This window comes from Salmo salar, unplaced genomic scaffold, assembly GCF_965601325.2.
Source record: "Salmo salar unplaced genomic scaffold, fSalSal1 ptg000117l, whole genome shotgun sequence".
Lineage (NCBI taxonomy): Eukaryota > Metazoa > Chordata > Actinopteri > Salmoniformes > Salmonidae > Salmo > Salmo salar.
Genome location: NW_027675317.1, coordinates 1,003,273 through 1,024,362, shown reverse-complemented (window position 1 = coordinate 1,024,362; position 21,090 = coordinate 1,003,273). Strand labels below are relative to the sequence as shown.

The 21,090-nt window shown below is 43.3% G+C and overlaps 1 long non-coding RNA gene across 2 annotated transcripts; it reads right to left on the bottom strand.

Annotated features, from left to right (window-relative positions):
* Positions 1–4,081: 4,081 nt before the first annotated feature.
* Positions 4,082–8,311, bottom strand: LOC145866034 (uncharacterized). Of its 2 annotated transcripts, none has more exons than XR_014383124.1 (4): positions 8,165–8,311; positions 5,349–5,517; positions 4,955–5,174; positions 4,082–4,358 (listed from the first exon to the last, which is right to left on the bottom strand). It is a non-coding gene; the product is annotated as an uncharacterized LOC145866034 (long non-coding RNA). The 2 variants fall into 2 exon arrangements; XR_014383123.1 differs by having other exon boundaries at positions 4,092–4,358; positions 4,958–5,174; positions 8,165–8,310.
* Positions 8,312–21,090: the final 12,779 nt, after the last annotated feature.

Genomic DNA, 21,090 nt, shown 5'->3' with positions numbered 1-21,090 from the left:
AAACACCCCTCTACCTAAATACATAGCCCGAACCACAGGATGCCTATTTAAAAACACTTTTTCAACATTTCAAGATAGCAGTTAGTTCAGTTTGATCTTATTAAAGACAGCTGTATCATTTTTTTATTCATTTTGACATATTGTTTGGGACCACTTTTTTTGCTCTGTTTGAAGGCTGTCAGCTTCTTCTCAGGAAGAGAATCACTTAGCCTTTCAACTAATTTTAAAATGATAGGATGCCTATTTTAAAACACTTTCTCTACATTTCAAGATAGCAGTTAGTTAATTTTGAGCATATCAAAGACAGCTGCTACTTCATTTTATTAATTTTCACCATTTTTTTTTTTTTTACCCAAAATTATTCGAAGTCCACAGTCTCTGTCATTGAACTATGTTGAGCCGTGTGCCTGGTGATTGAACAGGTTACCAGGTGGGTTTTTGAATATAGTTCTTAATGGCTTCAGTGGTGTGCTGGGGTCCATTGCTTGCTAAGGGGGAACCTCCCACCCGGGTTCAGCCAACAGGGGGCGCACCCAACCCCTCTAGTAAAACTGAATGTCTCTCTCTCTCTCTCTCAGGCTATGAAAAAAGCCCCACCTCCTCTCGCTCAGCCATTCTAACAGTGGAAGCCAGGATCTGTGAGAAACTATGATAATAAACTGTGAACAATAATGAAGCCATGTTTGTCTTGTGTGAGTGAGGATTTATTATTTAATTGTGTGATAACTTTAATTCTGTGATAACTTTATGTAATACATCCTCTGTTTCCTAACTGAATAAACATTTTAAGATAGCAGTTGGTTCAGTCTGATCATCTCATGTACTGTTGGAACTTTATTTTAATCCTTTTTCACTATTTTAGTATTTTTTTTTATGACAAATTCCAGAGCCTCTGTATACATTTTTACACAGTTTTTCCCCCACTCTCTACTTTGTACAATGACAGAGAAAGTGGGACTGTCGTTTTTCTGACAAGTTCTCTCATTGATCTCAGGTTCAGCCACCAGGGGGCACCCACCCTCCATGAAAACTTTCATAGGCTCTCTTTCACTCAGTAATCATGTAACAAGTCGACAGGCTCCCAGAGGCAGGGCAATCAAAGGCTCCAAGTCACTGAACTGACCATCAGCCCAGCCATTGGTATTATTCATACTGTTTAAATAAAAACAGAGGTCTTTAAACTCTTGAATATCTGAACTTGATACAGAGAAAAACAGGATGAGAGAAAGGAGGTTATGAACAAGACAAAACTATTTTTTATAGCATCATAAAAAAAAGTTATTTTTATTTATTTTATTTACAGTCAATTCTCTAAAAAACCAAAAGGGAATTGAGCACAAGGCAGATTAGCCGTTCTCCCTCCCAACAACATAATCCAATTATTTTTAGGGACTTTTCATCGTATATAATATATATTTATTTATTTATATATATAAAATCAGTGGCGTGTGTTCATTTACAGGTCAGAGCTGTAAGGCAAGAGCCACATTCCAACACCTTTAAAATGTACCCCGCCCTCCCTCTCTTCCTTCCTTCCCTCTCTCCCTCCTCTCTTCACTCATCCTTCCTCTTTTTCCCCTCGTTCCCTCCTTCCTTCCCTCTCTGCCTCGTTTCTTCACTCATCCTTCCTCTTTTTCCCCTCGTTCCCTCCTTCCTTCCCTCCCTCTCTGCCTCCTTTCTTCCCTCTCTGCCTCCTTTCTTGAAATAATCAATGAATCAGACATGACTGAAAAAATGGAGTTCAAGCTTTTACACTTTCAAGTTGTGTCAAGTCAGTGATGTCACAAAGAACAAGGAGAGTAAGAAGGAAAGAAGGAAGGAAGGAAGGAAGGGTGCTTCTTTATAGTGCTGGGGTGTGACCCCGGTGTTCATCTTGCTGTCCGGAGAGAAACTGAACCCATCTCAGAGGACAAGTCCCAAATGGCACCCTACTCCCTATATAGCTATAGGGAGTAGGGTGCCTATATAGCTAATATATATATATTGTTCCACTGGATATCATAAGGTGAATGCACCATTTTGTAAGTCGCTCTGGATAAGAGCGTCTGCTAAATGACTTAAATGTAAATGTAAATAGCGCACCACTTTTGATCAGATCCCCATGGGCCCTGGACACAAGTAGTGCACTATATGAAGGGAATAGGGTGCCCTTTTGGGACGTAAACATGGTAACACACACACAGCCGGCCCACTTCTCCCTCCCCCATCTCCTCACCCACCCCGCTTAATAAAACCCAACATCAAAAAACAGGGAGAGAAAAATTCTAGATTAAGAGAGAAATGAATCAAAGAGAAAGAAGTCTGTCCATCCTCTCGTTCGCCCGGCCCTCCCTCTCGCACGTTAGAAGGTGTTCACATCTTCTTTCTCCATTAAACCCTCTTTTTATTCTTTATGTTCAGGTAATAGTTCTCAGTCCTCCCCTCCTCCCTCCGGTTTCATTTCAGAATACAAGAGGAGTTCACATATCTGTTTATCCATAGGTATCCGGTTTCACCATTGCCCACGGCAACAACCAATCATCAACGATAAACGGGCAGTTAGACACAAAAAACGCATCTGAAATTGCAAAAAGTGGAAGTTGTACTCCCGGTCCCCACCGCTAAGGGGGGGGGGGGGCTTCTCCTTATTACTGTACCTCACCTCAGTCTCCTTCAAGTCTCTGGAGCTCACATCCTGGTCTGGGGTCTCTAATCAGAGGGAGGGAGGGAGGGCTACTCCTTATTACTGTACCTCACCTCAGTCTCCTTCAAGTCTCTGGAGCTCACATCCTGGTCTGGGGTCTCTAATCAGAGGGAGGGAGGGCATCTCCTTATTACTGTACCTCACCTCAGTCTCCTTCAAGTCTCTGGAGCTCACATCCTGGTCTGGGGTCTCTAATCAGAGGGAGGGAGGGAGGGCTACTCCTTATTACTGTACCTCACCTCAGTCTCCTTCAAGTCTCTGGAGCTCACATCCTGGTCTGGGGTCTCTAATCAGAGGGAGGGAGGGAGGGCTACTCCTTATTACTGTACCTCACCTCAGTCTCCTTCAAGTCTCTGGAGCTCACATCCTGGTCTGGGGTCTCTAATCAGAGGGAGGGAGGGAGGGCATCTCCTTATTACTGTACCTCACCTCAGTCTCCTTCAAGTCTCTGGAGCTCACATCCTGGTCTGGGGTCTCTAATCAGAGGGAGGGAGGGAGGGCTACTCCTTATTACTGTACCTCACCTCAGTCTCCTTCAAGTCTCTGGAGCTCACATCCTGGTCTGGGGTCTCTAATCAGAGGGAGGGAGGGCATCTCCTTATTACTGTACCTCACCTCAGTCTCCTTCAAGTCTCTGGAGCTCACATCCTGGTCTGGGGTCTCTAATCAGAGGGAGGGAGGGCTACTCCTTATTACTGTACCTCACCTCAGTCTCCTTCAAGTCTCTGGAGCTCACATCCTGGTCTGGGGTCTCTAATCAGAGGGAGGGAGGGCATCTCCTTATTACTGTACCTCACCTCAGTCTCCTTCAAGTCTCTGGAGCTCACATCCTGGTCTGGGGTCTCTAATCAGAGGGAGGGAGGGAGGGCTACTCCTTATTACTGTACCTCACCTCAGTCTCCTTCAAGTCTCTGGAGCTCACATCCTGGTCTGGGGTCTCTAATCAGAGGGAGGGAGGGAGGGCTACTCCTTATTACTGTACCTCACCTCAGTCTCCTTCAAGTCTCTGGAGCTCACATCCTGGTCTGGGGTCTCTAATCAGAGGGAGGGAGGGCATCTCCTTATTACTGTACCTCACCTCAGTCTCCTTCAAGTCTCTGGAGCTCACATCCTGGTCTGGGGTCTCTAATCAGAGGGAGGGAGGGCTACTCCTTATTACTGTACCTCACCTCAGTCTCCTTCAAGTCTCTGGAGCTCACATCCTGGTCTGGAGTCTCTAATCAGAGGGAGGGAGGGAGGGCTACTCCTTATTACTGTACCTCACCTCAGTCTCCTTCAAGTCTCTGGAGCTCACATCCTGGTCTGGGGTCTCTAATCAGAGGGAGGGAGGGAGGGCTACTCCTTATTACTGTACCTCACCTCAGTCTCCTTCAAGTCTCTGGAGCTCACATCCTGGTCTGGGGTCTCTAATCAGAGGGAGGGAGGGAGGGCTACTCCTTATTACTGTACCTCACCTCAGTCTCCTTCAAGTCTCTGGAGCTCACATCCTGGTCTGGGGTCTCTAATCAGAGGGAGGGAGGGTGTTGTGTGTGAAATCCCAGCCATGGTGGGATAAGGTAGAGTTCATATCTCTTTCTCTCCCTCTCCTCCTTTCTCAATCTCTCTCTCAGAAAAGGTTCTCTTCAAAGATGACCATCAAGTCGCTCTGGAAGTTGATGTCAATGGTGTCCGCCATCTGTAGAGAGAGGGGGATGAGAGACAGAGCGAGAGAGAGAGGAATTAGATGCAGTGTTAATCTTTCCCATCTCTTCTCAGCTAAACTACCTCTCCTCTGTATTATTGTAATATAACTGAATATACATAATATAACAAGAATATACATATATTAATAAGTATCTTTATGATGATTCTCTCCTCCTCTCTCCTGCTATACCAGTATATCATGTTAGTATTATAGTAGTATTACTGCTATACTAGTATAACATGTTAGTATTATAGTAGTATTACTGCTATAAAGTATTACCACCTCTCTTCTGCTAAACTAGTATTTTATGTTAGTATTATAGTAGTATTACTGCTATAAAGTATTACCGCCTCTCTCCTACTATACTAGTATAACATGTTAGTATTATAGTAGTATTACCGCCTCTCTCCTGCTATACTAGTATAACATGTTAGTATTATAGTAGTATTACCACCTCTCTCCTGCTATACTAGTATAACATGTTAGTATTATAGTAGTATTACTGCTATAAAGTATTACCACCTCTCTCCTGCTATACTAGTATAACATGTTAGTATTATAGTAGTATTACTGCTATAAAGTATTACCACCTCTCTCCTCCTCCTTTCCTGCTCGCGGCGTCTCGCCAGCTCCCTCTGCTGGTCCATGGCGTTCTGCTGCGGCCGAGGGTGTGGCCTGTTGAGTGGGAGGGGCCTGTGGGGAGTCGGCGGGAGGGGTTGAGGCGAAAGTTGCTCCTGGCGACGGCGAGTGTCCTCCTGGACACGCCCCCTCCCCTGCTGCTCCACAGGGTCCTCGTCGTCACGGCTACTGGAGAAGAGAAAGTGGAGTGTCAGAGGGGGATGAGCTTAGATGGGGTGCTAGAATGAGCTTCTCCCTTTATCCATCCTTCCTTTTTTCTCACCATAGTTTCTACCTCGGCTTAGAGGTCTTCTCCCTCTCCTCCTCCTCCTCCCTTTCCCTCCCTCCATCCTTCCCTCTTACCGTAGTTTCTCCTGCTCTCTCCTGGCCTGTGCTTTTAGCTGTTTCTCTCTCTCCTTCTCTCGGGCGACGCGACGGACCTGTTCGAAGCTGTCGCTAGAGGAGCGGACAGCGGAGGCGGGGGTGGACTGAGAACGCTGGGCCAAGAACCCATGTTCTTTAACTTCACATCCTGGGAGGGGAGGGAGAAAGTGTAGTGGGAGGGGGAAGAGTGCCACACAGACATTTCGTTAACACCCACTTTTTAAAGACATTTCACCTCCATTTTAATAACACTGCCTTACAGGAGAAGTTATTCTTTTTTACAACTAAATCTATTTTATTAAGTTGAATTTCATAGTAAGGGTCCAAGACACTTTTTTTTTGTGATTTCACATGCTTTTGAGAAACTTACCCCAACCAGCAAATCATGTTTTTGGGAAACCCGAGCAAATCACATCCTCATTTTGTAGTTTTGTTTCATTAAAGCCTATTTATTTTTGTTACAAGCCGTGTTTCGTTAAAGCCTGTGTAAAGTTAATTTGTTTCAATGTACCGGTAGGCACCTGCGGCTTATAGACATGTGCGACTTATTTATGTTCAAAATAATACTTTTTAAAAAATTCAGTGGGTGCGGCTTATATTCAGGTGCACTTAATAGTCCGGGAAATTACGCCAGTTGTTCTGTATAGACGCATAAACACTCCCGTCTACAGACTTCCTTTGGACGACCGATATCTAATGAGGCTTTGGCTAGTTGTTCTGGACGACCGATATCTAATGAGGCTTTGGCTAGTTGTTCTGGACGACCGATATCTAATGAGGCTTTGGCTAGTTGTTCTGGACGACCGATATCTAATGAGGCTTTGGCTAGTTGTCCTGGACGACCGATATCTAATGAGGCTTTGGCTAGTTGTCCTGGACGACCGATATCTAATGAGGCTTTGGCTAGTTGTTCTGGACGACCGATATCTAATGAGGCTTTGGCTAGTTGTTCTGGACGACCGATATCTAATGAGGCTTTGGCTAGTTGTTCTGGACGACCGATATCTAATGAGGCTTTGGCTAGTTGTTCTGGACGACCGATATCTAATGAGGCTTTGGCTACTTGTTCTGGACGACCGATATCTAATGAGGCTTTGGCTAGTTGTTCTGGACGACCGATATCTAATGAGGCTTTGGCTAGTTGTTCTGGACGACCGATATCTAATGAGGCTTTGGCTAGTTGTTCTGGACGACCGATATCTAATGAGGCTTTGGCTAGTTGTTCTGGACGACCGATATCTAATGAGGCTTTGGCTAGTTGTCCTGGACGACCGATATCTAATGAGGCTTTGGCTACTTGTTCTGGACGACCGATATCTAATGAGGCTTTGGCTAGTTGTTCTGGACGACCGATATCTAATGAGGCTTTGGCTACTTGTTCTGGACGACCGATATCTAATGAGGCTTTGGCTAGTTGTTCTGGACGACCGATATCTAATGAGGCTTTGGCTAGTTGTTCTGGACGACCGATATCTAATGAGGCTTTGGCCCCTGAAAAAGGGGAGAAATAATCCCGAGTGTGATACGGTATTGTTTCCTCACTGAGAACTTTTACTGTAATGAGGAAAAGACCGCGATTTCCCCGCGAACTTGGCTGGAGACCAGAGCAATCGATCTCAGGCTCATAGATTAAAGAGCATTTAGTAGATCACAGATTAACACTTTTCCCCTTCAATTTGGCACCACAAAATAAAGTAATCAATATAACGGTTTACACATTCCTTTTACAATTCTTACCTTTTGTACGCTTGATGGATTTTAACTTTAACACAATTATGAATGTTATCAATCTCTATCAACTAATACAGAATGCATGATATTTTTAACCTTAGATGTTTTAAGATCCTCACATACTATGAACTTACTAATAATTTTTAATGTATAACAGGCTATGAGTATTTCCTGTAACCTGTCACATATACAGGGGGTACCAGGTAGTAATGAGGCTATATACAGGGGGTACCAGGTAGTAATGAGGCTATATACAGGGGGTACCAGGTAGTAATGAGGCTATATACAGGGGGTACCAGGTAGTAATGAGGCTATATACAGGGGGTACCAGGTAGTAATGAGGCTAAATACAGGGGGTACCAGGTAGTAATGAGGCTATATACAGGGGGTACCAGGTAGTAATGAGGCTATATACAGGGGGTACCGGGTAGTAATGAGGCTATATACAGGGGGTACCAGGTAGTAATGAGGCTAAATACAGGGGGTACCGGGTAGTAATGAGACTATATACAGGGGGTACCAGGTAGTAATGAGGCTATATACAGGGGGTACCAGGTAGTAATGAGGCTATATACAGGGGGTACCAGGTAGTAATGAGGCTATATACAGGGGGTACCAGGTAGTAATGAGGCTATATACAGGGGGTACCAGGTAGTAATGAGGCTATATACAGGGGGTACCAGGTAGTAATGAGGCTATATACAGGGGGTACCAGGTAGTAATGAGGCTATATACAGGGGGTACCAGGTAGTAATGAGGCTATATACAGGGGGTACCAGGTAGTAATGAGGCTATATACAGGGGGTACCAGGTAGTAATGAGGCTATATACAGGGGGTACCAGGTAGTAATGAGGCTATATACAGGGGGTACCAGGTAGTAATGAGGCTATATACAGGGGGTACCAGGTAGTAATGAGGCTATATACAGGGGGTACCAGGTAGTAATGAGGCTATATACAGGGGGTACCAGGTAGTAATGAGGCTATATACAGGGGGTACCAGGTAGTAATGAGGCTATATACAGGGGGTACCGGGTAGTAATGAGGTTATATACAGGGGGTACCTCCTCTCCTCTCTGACTAATGACTGACTCCTGGAGGATCCTGGGAGCGTCCGCGGACAGGATGGCGTGCGTTGCCACGGCGATGATCGTCCCCGCCCCCCTCTCCCTCAGCATCTCCGCTGCCGCCACGAAACCCACCGCATCATCGATGATGTCACACACACACACACACACACACACACACACACACACACACACACACACACACACACACACACACACACACAGAGACTGATAGATTATGGTAAAGGTCCTGAGGACAGGGTACTAACCTACCCAACCCTCTAACAGGGTACTAACCTACCCAACCCTCTAACAGGGTACTAACCTACCCAACCCTCTAACAGGGTACTAACCTACCCAACCCTCTAACGGGGTACTAACCTACCCAACCATCTAACGGGGTACTAACCTACCCAACCCTCTAACGGGGTACTAACCTACCCAACCCTCTAACGGGGTACTAACCTACCCAACCCTCTAACGGGGTACTAACCTACCCAACCCTCTAACGGGGTACTAACCTACCCAACCCTCTAACGGGGTACTAACCTACCCAACCCTCTAACGGGGTACTAACCTACCCAACCCTCTAACGGGGTACTAACCTACCCAACCCTCTAACGGGGTACTAACCTACCCAACCCTCTAACGGGGTACTAACCTACCCAACCCCCTAACGGGGTACTAACCTACCCAACCCTCTAACGGGGTACTAACCTACCCAACCCTCTAACGGGGTACTAACCTACCCAACCCTCTAACGGGGTACTAACCTACCCAACCCTCTAACGGGGTACTAACCTACCCAACCCTCTAACGGGGTACTAACCTATCCAACCCTCTAACAGGGTACTAACCTACCCAACCCTCTAACAGGGTACTAACCTACCCAACCCCCTAACAGGGTACTAACCTACCCAACCCCCTAACGGGGTACTAACCTACCCAACCCTCTAACGGGGTACTAACCTACCCAACCCTCTAACGGGGTACTAACCTACCCAACCCTCTAACGGGGTACTAACCTACCCAACCCTCTAACGGGGTACTAACCTACCCAACCCTCTAACGGGGTACTAACCTACCCAACCCTCTAACAGGGTACTAACCTACCCAACCCTCTAACAGGGTACTAACCTACCCAACCCCCTAACAGGGTACTAACCTACCCAACCCTCTAACAGGGTACTAACCTACCCAACCCTCTAACAGGGTACTAACCTACCCAACCCTCTAACGGGGTACTAACCTACCCAACCCTCTAACGGGGTACTAACCTACCCAACCCCCTAACAGGGTACTAACCTACCCAACCCTCTAACAGGGTACTAACCTACCCAACCCTCTAACTAACAGGGTACTAACCTACCCAACCCTCTAACAGGGTACTAACCTACCCAACCCTCTAACAGGGTACTAACCTACCCAACCCTCTAACGGGGTACTAACCTACCCAACCCTCTAACAGGGTACTAACCTACCCAACCCTCTAACGGGGTACTTACCTACCCAACCCTGCCTTTAGGGAACTGTGGTTGTGGGTAGTGTAGTCCTACCTCCTCCTGTATGTACTGCAGTAGGAGGGGGTTGTGGGTAGTGTAGTCCTACCTCCTCCTGTACATACTGCAGTAGGAGGGGGTTGTGGGTAGTGTAATCCTACCTCCTCCTGGATGTACTGCAGTAGGAGGGGGTTGTGGGTAGTGTAGTCCTACCTCCTCCTGTATGTACTGCAGTAGGAGGGGTTGTGGGTAGTGTAGTCCTACCTCCTCCTGTAGATACTGCAGTAGGAGGGGGTTGTGGGTAGTGTAGTCCTACCTCCTGTATGTACTGCAGTAGGAGGGGGTTGTGGGTAGTGTAGTCCTACCTCCTCCTGTACGTACTGCAGTAGGAGGGGGTTGTGGGTAGTGTAGTCCTACCTCCTCCTGTTTGTACTGCAGTAGGAGGGGGTTGTGGGTAGTGTAATCCTACCTCCTCCTGGATGTACTGCAGTAGGAGGGGGTTATGCAAATTAACTGAATCCCCCCCCAAAAAAACGTTCCACTGCATTTCAGCCCTGCCACAAAAGGACCAGCATGTCAGTGATTCTCTCGTTAACAGGTGTGAGTGTTGACGAGGACAAGGCTGGAGATCACTCTGTCATGCTGATTGAGTTCGAATAACAGACTGGAAGCTTCGGGTGTACACCGTTAGTTTATACTGGATACACCTGGTGTACACCGTTAGTTTATACTGGATACACCTGGTGTACACCGTTAGTTTATACTGGATACACCTGGTGTACACCGTTAGTTTATACTGAATACACCGGGTGTACAACTTTAGTTTATACTGGATACACCGGGTGTACAACTTTAGTTTATACTGAATACACCGGGGGTACACCGTTAGTTTATACTGGATACACCGGGTGGGTTAGTTCTTCTTGAGAGAACTAACCCAAAATTAGTCGAACTAACCCAAAATTAGTCGAAAGGCTAAGGGATTCTCTTCCTGAGAAGAAGCTGACAGCCTTCAAACAGAGCAAAAAAAGTGGTCCCAAAAAATATGTCAAAATGAATAAAAAAATGATACAGCTGTCTTTAATAAGATCAAACTGAACTAACTGCTATCTTGAAATGTTGAAAAAGTGTTTTTAAATAGGCATCCTATCATTTGAAAATTAGTTGAAAGGCTAAGTGATTCTCCTCCTGAGAAGAAGCTGACAGCCTTCAAACATAGTGCAAAAAAAGTGTCACTGAGAAATAGGATAATTATGAAACATGAAAACTATATTGTCTGACTCAGCTACTATGCATGTTGGTTGGACAACACGAACACTTCGCTCGCTACATGTGAAAATTAAAAAGGATGGTTAGGATACTTAGCATGTTAGCTAACCCTTCCCTAACCACTAGCCCAGGGGTTCTCAAACTTTTTTGTGATAGCAAATTCATCAGTGACCCCCTCATAATCAGAACACAACTCGAGTGAGATAAAAAAATATCATACAAGGAGTTTTACCATGATTTCGTGTGCAAGGCCGGACAAACCAAGTCTCGGGCCCTGGGAATGAACATTTTAAAGGTCTGCCTCTTGGAGGGAAAAAAACTTGCTAATTTCCTGCATTCTACACATTTTGTCATGGGGCAGAGAAATGTTTCTTGTTGCAACTATAACGCTAATATCCTGCAGTTCTACACATGTTGTCATGAGGCAGAGAAATGTTTCTTGTTGCAACTATAACGCTAATATCCTGCAGTTCTACACATGTTGTCATGGGGCAGAGAAATGTTTCTTGTTGCAACTATAACGCTAATATCCTGCAGTTCTACACATGTTGTCATGGGACAGAGAAATGTTTCTTGTTGCAACTATAACGCTAATATCCTGCAGTTCTACACATGTTGTCATGAGGCAGAGAAATGTTTCTTGTTGCAACTATAACGCTAATATCCTGCAGTTCTACACATGTTGTCATGGGGCAGAGAAATGTTTCTTGTTGCAACTATAACGCTAATATCCTGCAGTTCTACACATGTTGTCATGGGGCAGAGAAATGTTTCTTGTTGCAACTATAACGCTAATATCCTGCAGTTCTACACATGTTGTCATGAGGCAGAGAGAAAACGACTGTGTAACGAAGACACTGTAAGTTGAGAAGCAGGTGAAACGTTTAATAAAACAACAAACGAGACAACATAACAGTAGCGTCTTTGCATGTACACAGGATCAATACTGACTGGGGAAGGAACCTAAGGGAGGGCCAGATATAGGGGTGGTAATAAGTAAGGTAATGGAGTCCAGGTTTGCCTCATGACAACGTGCAGGTGCTCGTAATGATGGATCCCAGGACCGGCGGTTAGTATACCGGCGACGTCAAACACCGGAGGGGAGGAGCGAGAGCAGACGTGACAGACTGCCACCTCTCATTGAAGCCATGGAAGTTCACGGCCGACCGCACCACTGCAGGCATTGTTAGCAGAAAACAGGATCCCCCATAATAGTGAAATAAATAAATAGAAAGTCAATCATGGTACCAATAAATGCTTCTAATACACCAGATGTATGTCCTTGAACCGATTATGTTTAAATCTCATTTAAAAAGCATTTTTGAAACGGTCTGTTTGAGATACAAGTTTGAGGTGGCTTTTTTAAAGTATTTTTTCTCCAATTAATGCTTCGGCCACAAATACGAGTATAGTCAAAATTATTTGGGTATGAGTTAACAGAACATTAACTTTTAAAAGTTTGATTTTCACTGGACAATTACTTTAAATTACAGTGCATTTATGTAAAAAAAATATAGTATTGAAGTATTGAGATGGAAAATGTATAATAGGTGGAGTACTGTGGATACCAATAGGCTCATGTTGCCCAAGGTTTAATAACAAACATTGTAGATTAATAATATTACATTGTATTGTATTACACCCTCTAAACTTCCACGGATCCCTGGGGCAAAATGTGTTTTTTCAGTTGTTGGATCCCCCCGCTCCCTTTTGCCCTCAGAACAACCTCAATGCGTTGGAGCATGGACTCTACAAGGTGTCGAAAGCATTCCACAGGGATGCTGGCCCATGTTGACTCAAATGCTTCCCACAGTTGTGTCAAGTTGGCTGGATGTCCTTTTGTCTTGCCCATTTACCTTCTGAATGGCACACATACACAGTACATGTCTCAATTGTCTCAAGGCTTAAAAAACCTTCTTTAACCTGTCTCCTCTCTTTCATCTACACGGATGGAAGTGGATTTAACAGGTGACATCAATAAGGGATCATATCTTTCTCCTGAATCCCCTGTTTTCAATACAGGTATAACGACACTGAGCTTTTTTTTCGAAAATGTTTTATGAGGTTGGAGAACACATTTGGGAGGGATCTTGAAACTTTGCCGCAAGTGGATCTTTTAGCAAGACAATAACCCCAAGCACACATCAAAATCCACAAAGAAATGGTTCATTGACCACAAAATCAACATTTTGAATGGCCGTCTCAGGATTTGATCCCCATTGAAAACCTGTGGTTTGAATTGAAGAGGGCAGTCCATAAACGCAGACGAAGGATATCAAGGATCTGGAAATATTCTGTATGGAGGAGTGGTCTAAGATCCATCCCAATGTGTTCTCCAATCATCATTAAAAAAGTGTTTAAGGCTGTGTTGTTATCCTCGCAAGGGGAGGATGCTAGAGTATTAAAAACAGGGGTGCCAATCATTTTGATAATTTTGTATTACTTGTTTAACAAAATCTCTTGCTCTGAGCACTTGCATTAGTATAAAATAATATAATTTTCCCTTTTTTTGCATTCAAATACTGTAGAATTAGTAGTATTTGTATTATATATTTTATATAGTATTTTTTGCTCATCTTTCTCAAGGGTGCCAATAATTTGGGACTTGACTGTATGTAATCAAATAGTCCATATTTCAGAGGTACCTTTTGTATGAGGTAAGATGTTCCTTCTAAATCTTGTTATTGCGTAACATTTTTATGCTTGTCTTTGAAACGAATAGTCCAAGAGTACCCAATGTTTCAGAACCAGATTTTGGTTTCAGCTGACAACTACATACCTTTGCCTTTCAATCTCCTACACAATATCCCCTTGACTGGTGTGCATGAATATATCAAGAGAGACAGACATCTAGCAAGAAAAAGTCAATTGGAGGGAACACTGACAGATCAGCGCAACAAGACCATGGATTTTTACACTGGCTGCAGTGAGCAGAAAGCAAGAAAACTCAATAAAAAAATGTGAATGTGGAAATGCGTAAAATAACATTGTGAATCCGACTGAGTGAAAACAATTCACATTCTCCTACATTTACAGTCCTAGTTATCATTGCCCAAAACAAAGGGAATCATTTCAAACATCTCACACATTTTTGCTTATTGTGTCCATTGACTAGAATTCATATATATTTGGGTTAAAAGACCAATTCAGTGGAAAAACAAAATGGGGTAAAAATAGCCCAGCCCAGTTAATATTGACTGCAGCTGCAGCTCCTCAGGCAGCAGCACTCCCACTTCATCTTACGTTAGGGACACAGATCAAGGGTTCTCCAGGGACTGACAGTATTCTTCAAGCTAATTACATCCAGTTTATTTGGGGTGTCAGGTAGCCTAGTGCCTAGTGGTTAGCGCATTGGGCCAGTAACCGAAAGGTTGTTGGATCGAATCCCTGAGCTGACAAGGTAAAAAATCTGTCATTCTGCCCTAAATAAGGCAGTTAACCCACTGTTCCCTGGTAGGCTGTCATTGTAAATAAGAATTTGTTCTTAACTGACTTGCCTAGTCAAAATAAAAGGTTAAATTGACAGCACCTTGTCTCTGCAAGCCAAGTAGGAAGGTTAGTTCACCTCACAAACCAGAGTCCATTTTTGTTGTTGTTGATTAACATCGAGGATGAGTGCCATGGGAACTATCGGTATGGCCCAGCAGGACCAGCCTAAGTGACAGGCCTCACATGTTTAATATAATGCACACAAAATAATGGAGCCCTTAACCTTCACGGCACATTCAACGTTTTTTTTTTCTCTCCATGCAATCCTCGCACGCAGACGTATGTGTGTGTGCAACAGGCTGAATGAAGCTAATAAATCCAACATTGACAGAGAGGCTGCATTGTTTTGTTCATCATGAACCATGCCTATAGACCAATCACCATGACTAATTAGCTCAACTAAGAGCAGCAATTTACTCTACAGGCCATAATGGGAGGTGGAAGCTCAACTTGCAATATTTAATGCTCTTATATAATGACACATAACCAGTGGTGTAAAGTACTCAAGTAAAAATACTTTAAAGTACTACTTAAGTCATTTTCTGGGGGGTATCTGTACTTTACTATTTATATTTGACAACTTTTACTTTTACTTTGCTACCTTCCTAAAGAAAATAATGTACTTTTTACTCCATACATTTTCCCTGACACCCAGAAGTACTTGTTATGTTTCGAATGCTTAGCAAGACAGGAAAAAGGTCAAATTCACACACTTATCAAGAGAACATCCCTGGTCATCCCTTCTAACTCTGGCAGACTCACTAATCACAAATGCGTTGTTTTTAAATGATGTTCGAGTGTTGGAGTGTGCCCCTGGCTATCTGTAAAAAAAAAAAGGCAATAAAAAAATGGTGCTGTCTGGTTTGCTGGGAGTTAAAAAAATGAACCCCAAAAGGTTCTTTGAGGAACCATGATAAGGGGTTCTTCAAAGAACTTATAGGAGTTCCCACAAAAGGTTCTTCAAATAACTTTTAGGGGTTCCCCCACAGTTCCAGTTTGAAGAACCCCTAAAGGATACTCCAGGAACCTTTACTTTTTAGAGTCTATATTGATAAAAGTCACCTGGTCCGAGAGACATTTAAATAGTTATACACAGCCCAATTTGAGTTTGTGTGTGTTCTCTGGTGTGATATAAGGCTGTGTGAATGAGTAAAACTCTTCCCACATTCATCACAGCTATAAGGTTTCTCTCCTGTGTGTGTTCTCTGGTGTGATTTCAGGCTCTGTGACCAAGTAAAACTCTTCCCACATTGATCACAGCTATAAGGTTTCTCTCCTGTGTGGATTCTCTGATGAATTTTAATGCCTGCTGAGGAGGTGAATCTCTTCCCACAGTCAGAGCAGCAGAGAGTTCTCTTCCCTGTGGGTCTTTGCAGGTGTTTATTGAGGTGTTGTGATCTGGAGAGACTCTTCTCTGCCTCTTCAGCATCATGATGTTGTTGAGGCTCCCCAGAGGATCCACGATAGTCCTGTCTCTCTCCTGTGTGAACAACAAAGTCAGACAGATGATTAAAGGCCCACAACAGCGGAAATCCACTGTAAAAGGTGATGCCAACAGCGTAGCCATGATGTTGTACAACAATTGTCGTGTGTAATGAATGTAATGATTATTTGACAATTGTCTTAACTTCTCTAGGGTAGGGGACAGTATTTTGACGTCCGGATGAAAGGCGTGCCAGTAGTAAAATGCCTGCTACTCAGGCTCAGAAGATAGGATATGCATATTATTAGTAGATTTGGATAGAAAACACTGAAGTTTCTAAAACGTTTTGAATGATGTCTGTGAGTATAACAGAACTCATATCGCAGGCAAAAACCAGAGAAGAATCCAACCAGGAAGTGTGGAATTCTGAGATCTGTAGTTTTTCAACTCATTGCCTATCAAACATAGTGACTTAGGGTTCATTTTGCACTTCCTAAGGCTTTATGATATTTGTATTTGTCAAAAGGGCAGTTGAGCATCGTGTCACCAGAATAAGACCCTCGATATTTATTGGAAAGGAGCACCAAGCTCATCACCGTGCACTTTCAACACTGTGAAATTCATCATAATATACTTAATCTGTTGCCTAAGAAACTGCATGGTTTCCTGAGTAGTAGTGGGAGGGCCACACTCAATATCATCGCGTGACAAGTTTACTTCGATATGATGGAAATGACATAAAGATTTGAGCATAAAGGCGTTTCCACCGCCATTTCTCGCATAATTAATTTTACAGACAAAAATATCCCACCATGTCGAACGAACAAATTAAAAACTGTTGATAAAAACGTGGTTAATGTAGTTAATTACGACATTTCTGCGCTGAACTAGGTTGAATATTTGGTTAATGAAAACTACAACTCCCTTCAGCCCAGTGTCCCACATAGTTCTTGACTTGATTTCTCTCGTGAATGATTTGATTTCTCTCTGGAGAAACGGCGCGTTGAAATAACGAACTAAATGGAATTCAAGTCATTGAACCCACATCGGTCAATTAGTTGTTGAATAACCGGAGAAAAAAATACGAAATTTCGGTTAATCGCTCAGCACTTGCCCTCTCTCCAGTGCTTAATTTTAGCCGGATCCTACTGGAACAGGATCTGGCACCTCTCCGTCTTGGAACAGTTTCGTTTTGTCCGGATCCGGTACCTCTTCTGGCATGAAAAATAATTGTCACTTTTTGCAATGTAAAGATTCTAATAAACGTGATCAAAGTTCTTTGGAGTTGCCTCTTCTTTAATCCCCCCCCCATCTCTCACTACAATGAGATTCACTTTCTATTATCTCTCTCTCCCGCTCTCTACTCCGATAGACATGAGCCTGCAACTCTCATCTCTCCAGCATTGCAATTCATAATGTCCTTATAGAGCCGCGCAAAGGGTTGAAATACATTTGACAAAGTTATGGTTACTGCTGTCTGTTGAGAAATAAATTAAATAGGCCTAGGCTATTGATGGATTCAATGTCGTTTTCATTGATCTCAGATTCTCAGTTTGTCCGTGTCTAAATTGCCTGTCATTTCGATCATTTTGTGCTTTCAAGACAACTTGGAACTCGAAAACAAATAAGCCGAATCATGATGTCAGTGATCGTCAGGTCGGAAAGTCGGAGCTCTAGAAGAGGCCAGAGTTCCCCATGTGGAATTTCAAATTGGATGACCATCCAAAACAAATTTTTCCAGTCTGAGCTCGTTATTTCCCCAATTTCGCAGTTGTCTTGAACGCACTGAAGTCTGAAGTCGTAGATTGCCCAGCTCCGAGTTCCCAGTTGTTTTGAACGCAGCATTAAAAAAGATCGTGCCAAAATCTCCAATCGTAAAATGACGTAGAATTGCATTAAATGCGTTTATAAAAAGGCCAAACATTTTCTGGACCCTAGGCCACAAACCTTTTTTCCCCATGTGGGCAACTTCTGTAAATGCCTCTACTTACTGCTCTATGCCACTACGCAAATGTGATGATATGCATGCAATGCAGGTCACCCCCCTCTCGTGCTCACTTGTTCCGGCAACTCCTGATTTACAAATTAGGCACTGTCTAACTCTTTTTTTCTCCCTCAGTCAGTCTTTTTCCAGTAACTCCACAGTCAACAACTCCACAGTCAACAACGTCTAGCCTAGGGGTGTCAAATTCGATTCACAAGTGTCTGCGGGTTTTTGGTTTTTCCTTTCAATAAAGACCTAGACAACCAGGTGAGGGGAGTTCCTAACTAATTAGTGACCTTAATTAATCTATCAAGTACAAGGGTGGAGGGATAACCTGCAGACTCTTGGCCCTCTGTGGAATGAGTTTGACACGTGACTAACCCTTACCTAGCTCTCTCTCTCTCTCTCTCTGTGGCTTGTATTCTTTCCCCTGGCTTCCTTGTTTGGGCACTCTCTCCCTCCCCTACTCGCTCTCTCCTCTTCCCCCTTTCTCTCCTTTCTCCCCCTCTCTACTCTGTTCCTCTCTCATTCTTCCACCCCTGGCAGTGCACTCTTAATCCCCCCCGCCAGAGTCCATGCCCTTGTAGAGCAGAGAGCATACGCTGGCGACCGTCAGCCCAGCTCCAGTTGATGAGGTAGCAGCATATCGCTTAGGGGCCCTGGCATGGGTCACATCCTGCCACGGCCCTGCCGCAGCCTTCAGGGAGGCACCATCCTAGTCAACTCCCCCCTCCACTATCACTGCACTTCATGTGTAAGCACTGAGCATTCATGGCTGCTTCACCCAATCATAATAACTTATCACAATAAAATAACAACAGCTTGCAGTCAACGGTAGATCCACCTAGCCAGGTAAACACTTCTTTAATCACTAGATTGTAATACTGGGGTGGTGAACTATTAATGACTTACCACATAATTGTTAACAATATATAAATGAACGTCATATAAATGCACACACTCAATCTCATAGCAATATAACAAGGTCATTCTTCTTTCCGATTTGGATAATCTGGCAACGTCAAAGCATTCCCCCTAGCATGTCCATGTTTGTCTTGTCTTATAATGCATTTGTGTGGTATGGAGTCCACATACCTACAAATCCAGAAGGCTAAATTAAAATGGCGTGCTGACTGTTAATGGAGTGGGACAAACATATGACTTCACTGTCTGTTGTGGCTTCAAGCTCATGTAATGAATAATACAACAGTCTCCACCTGTATCAGTGCAGTCAATGGGCCTGACAGTTGCTATTTATATGTATATTTTCAGCACAGTGTCTTCCCTCCACGATCACACTCAGTCAACTTGTCCTTGAATTACACAGACAAGATAGCAAAACAATACCCAGAGAAAAGACAGTTTATTATCCTCTTTTAAAAGCTAATCAGCATGTAGTGACATAGCCTGATGCAAAATAGAAATTCCAGGAGAAAAACTCTCCATGTAACTAAATTATGCTCTGAATGAAAGTAAGCTCACCCATGCGGTTAATTTGACTAATTTTCTGAAATGACTTTTGTTTCTCATGAGGCGATGTAGCTAGCTAATGAGTTTGTCGGTCCACTCCAGCTGAATAATATGTATAGAGATCCTATTAAATAACTATTCTAGTATTCTAATTCATAATTCTATGGTCATATGACCCACAATGAGAGACAACTGGGGAATGCAGCTGATCGGTAGATTACTACGCTGACATCACAATGTCAGACCTGGGAAGCACTGCTCCCATTGCCTTCCCATGCCCTCCGCCCATTTTCTCGGTCAGTCACAGCACCCCACCCACCCTTTTCCCCACCCCCTCCCACTTAATGACCCCATACCTCATTATGATCTGCAAAGTCCCTTGGTGTCCTCTCACCATATTTATTTTTAATTGAACCTTTATTTAACTAGGTAAGTCAGTTGAGAGCAAATTCTTATTTACAATGACGGCCTACCAAAAGGCAAAAGGCCTCCTGCAGAGACGTGGGCCTGGGATTAAAAATAAAAACAATATAAATATAGGACAAAACACACATCAAAACAAGAGAGACAACACAACATATGGTCCCCCACAGCACACCCTATCTCTTTAAAGGTACGGCACTCTGGTAAGAATGTACTGTATTTTCAACCACATGGCTGTCAGGTAGAGTCATAGCATCTGTACTGAGAGTGGTGTTATTGATATTTTTGCTACGAGTGCTTTACTATGTAGATTCTCCTCTTGTCATTTGTGAATTATTCCATCCTGTCTCAGAAGCACTCTGATGTAGCCAATGGTAATGTGCAGTTTGAACCATAACAACGTTTTAGTAAAGGGATGAGGGATGGCACTGGAGAAATGAAACCACTTTCAAAATTATAGACAGAGTTATGAATGCAAGGACTGACCTTCCACGGTATCAAAGTTATAGTTTTAACCAGGTTTTGAGGCTATACAGTGTTTGTTTACATTCACATTGTTTACAAACAATGGAGTTAAACTAGATTATATTTTGCATTCTGATGGGGTACAACAGTTAACCTCTTGGGGCTAGGTGGGACGCTAGCGTGCCACCTGTGGTGCACTCCATCAACAGCAGGTGCATTTCAAGAGCGGCAAATTTGAATCCAAATAAATGTCAAAATTCAAATTTTTCAAAAATACAACTATGTTACACCATTTGAAAGATAAACATCTCCTTAATCTAACCACGTTTTACGATTTCAAAAAGGTTTTACGGCGAAAGCATAAATTTAGAGTATGTTAGGACAGTACATTTACAAGAGTTGTGTGTAATGTTTTGTCAAGTCAAAGACAGGGTCACCAAAACCATAAAACCAGCTAAAATGATACACTAACCTTTTACAATCTCCATCAGATGACACTCCTAGGACATTATGTTAGACAATGCATGCATTTTTAGTTCTATCAAGTTCATATTTATATACAAAAACAGCGTTTTACTATGGCATTGATGTTGAGGAAATCGTTTCCCTCCAATAACCGGCAGTCAAGTCAGCGTCAGAAATTAAATAATTAAAATTAGAAAACATTGGTAAAATATTATATTGTCATTTAAAGAATTATAGATTTACATCTTTTGAACGCAATCAACTTGCCAGATTTAAAAATAACCTTACTGGGAAATCACACTTTGCAATAATCTGAGCACTGTGCCCAGAAAAATACGCGTTGCGATACAGACTAGACGTCATGTTGGGGAGATCTAAAATCGAAAATACTATGTAAATAATCCATTACCTTTGATTCTCTTCATCAGATGTCACT